The sequence below is a fragment of the Dipteris shenzhenensis genome, chromosome 24, assembly GCF_047967505.1.
Source record: "Dipteris shenzhenensis isolate YYH24624 ecotype China chromosome 24, Dip_SZ_1.0, whole genome shotgun sequence".
In the NCBI taxonomy this organism is placed as follows: domain Eukaryota; kingdom Viridiplantae; phylum Streptophyta; class Polypodiopsida; order Gleicheniales; family Dipteridaceae; genus Dipteris; species Dipteris shenzhenensis.
In genome coordinates this window covers 40,860,719-40,863,330 of record NC_141619.1, presented here as the reverse complement: position 1 = coordinate 40,863,330, position 2,612 = coordinate 40,860,719, and positions in this window count along the sequence as shown.

Here is a 2,612-nt window from a genome sequence, read left to right as displayed (position 1 = left end):
TGCCACTATATTGAAAAAAAAAGGTATCCCATGCTACTCTCTCTAGGGAGTGAGTGCCATCTTCCCTACTACCCATTTTGTCTAAGGGCATTTCAACCATGTTGAAATCAGCCCCTATAATCCAAGGATCTGCAATATGTGACCAAGAGAGCAGTTCCTTCCAAAAAAGAACACATTCCCCTCTAGAATTGGGTGCATAAAGGTTTAAGAGACCAACCTTATACCCACCCATCAAAAGTATAATCTACTGAGGTCTGGAAGGGACTATGATCCCGTCTCTAATCACTAAGGGGAGTATAAAAGAAGAAACAGAAATGCAAGTACCTCCCCTCGTGCCCAAGGTGGTTGACCAAAAGTATGGCCTGAAAGAAGCTTACCCGACTTGAATCCCTGACATCCAATTTTTTTCACTAAGGGGAGTATAAAAGAGGAAATAATGCAAGTACCTCCCCTCATGCCCAAGGTGGTTGACCAAAAGTATGGCCTGAAAGAAGCTTATCCGACTTGAATCCCTGACATCCAATTTGTGTTCCTGAATCATCAGAATGTCCATGGGACCCCCAATAATAGCTAGATGAAGTTGTTATGAATCAGCTTCCTGTGGCAATGGTGAGCTACACCATTGAGGCCATAAACGTTCCAATTGACAATCCTCATTTGTGAGAGGAGGAGGCCGGATGGAAGATCCTACCCAACCTGGTAGTGGAGAAAGCCCTCTCCTGCAAAAAATTCCTCCTATCAAGAGGAGGAAAGTCAACTGGGAAAAGCACACCCACACCTGCTGAGGGGAAAACTCTGTCCACAGATGTCTGAAAGATGTGCTCCCCTAGTGTAGAGGGTACAAACTCCTCCTTTGCCTCAAACACAGCCAAGTCTGCTAGAACTGAAAATGAATTCCTGCGAAGTACCTCTGGCGCAAGAGCATGAAGGAGTACCTTTGGCGCAGGAGTGTGAAGGAGCCCTACGGAAGGAGGACCCCTTACCTCTATTAGGTGTAGACAGATGTGCAAGAGAAGGGGGGTGCCACTGCATGACCTCGACATGAATCTGCATGACCTCGACCACGACTTTGGCATTGTTCTCAAGTAAGGCACGGGTCTCTGTAGAAAGGTTCTCCCTAGGTGAGCACTCATGTCCTGAATAGGGGTAGGAGCAGTATCATATGCACATGGAAGTAGGACAAGAATGTCTGCTACCTGAAGAGATGGGTCCGCTGCCCCGTCAGTGGTAGTCTGAGGTACTCGATCTCAAACTCTGATAGGCACCCAATGAGAGACAATCAAACCAGGACATGCTGATTGTCCTATTCATGTTGTAGAAGTACCAAGATGAGAGGCTGATGGTCCTGGATGTGAAACTAGTCTAGGAGGATGTGAAGTGGTAGGAACTTCTCTTGAAGAAGATCTAGGTCGGGTGAAGCTATGAGGTGCACCCATGGATCTTTTAGGTATTTTCCTTTTCCTTGGGCAATCTCTGGTAAAGTGCCCAAGGGTCCTGCAAATCCTACACTGATCTTGTCTCCCTACAATCTCGACTCTCTATTTGAAGAAGTACCCATCTGGATGGTGAAGCATAATGTGTTCATCTGAGATGTTAGGGTCAGATACAATGACTGTAACATGTGGTAGCCCATCGCACCTAACAGCCAAGTAGGCATCTTAGGGAGAGGGGGGCTCTCAATAACCACTCCAAAGGTGGCTCCAATGGAATGGAGCAGCACTCGATGGTACACCTAAGCAAGGCCTAGAAATCTAATGAAGAGTGACATCGTCCAGTTATCTTCCTCGACAGGATCAAACCACAATGAAAAAGGGGTCATAAAAATCCTTTGGAGCTAGTGCTAAGGGACTAGCCTGAAGCACTGTATGTGCTACCTCAGAGGAGTCAAAAACAATCTGGAAGAAACCTTGCCCAAGAAGATGAACATCTGTGAAGTGCCTACAAGGTCTCCATGTAGAGTGGCGAGCATCCATTCCCTGGCCTGTAACATGGCAGGGTGGGACCCATGGATGAGAGCAAAGAGTGAAATCAAGCTCTCCTGCTCTGTACTCATCTTTTGAGAAAATGATGGTTTTTGTGGCCGATGGAAGTGGGCGAGGTTTGGTTGAAGGCTGAGCCATCGTCAATCGAGGTGGAAGGGCCAATATGAACACAGTTGAACTTTGTCCGACTAAAATGTTGCAAGGAAGGAGAAGGCTAAAGGGAGGAGACAAAAAGGAGAAAGAGAGGAGGACTAAGATAGGAGGAGAGAGACTAGAAAAGAGGCTAGAGAGGGGCGAGGGAAGAGAGTTGAGGTAGGCAAGAAGAGCTAAGGGGAGGATAAGGGCTAAAGGAGGGTGGAGGGGTGAGGCTAGGGGAAGGGGAAAGGAGGTGGAAGAGGGGTTGAAGGGGGGGGGGAGCGGGCGGGGTAGAGGAGAGGAGAAGGGACTGAGGTTAGAGCAGAGGGTAGGCAGGGGTAGGGGATGAGGAGGGCAGGAGTAGAGGCGAGGTAGGGGCTGAGAGAGGGGAATGTGGAGGGCAGAGTAGAGGTAGGGTAGGAGCATAAGAAGGGGTGGGGATAGGGGCAGGGAAAGGAGGGGGTGGAGGCGGGGAAAGGGGTGAGGATAGAGAGA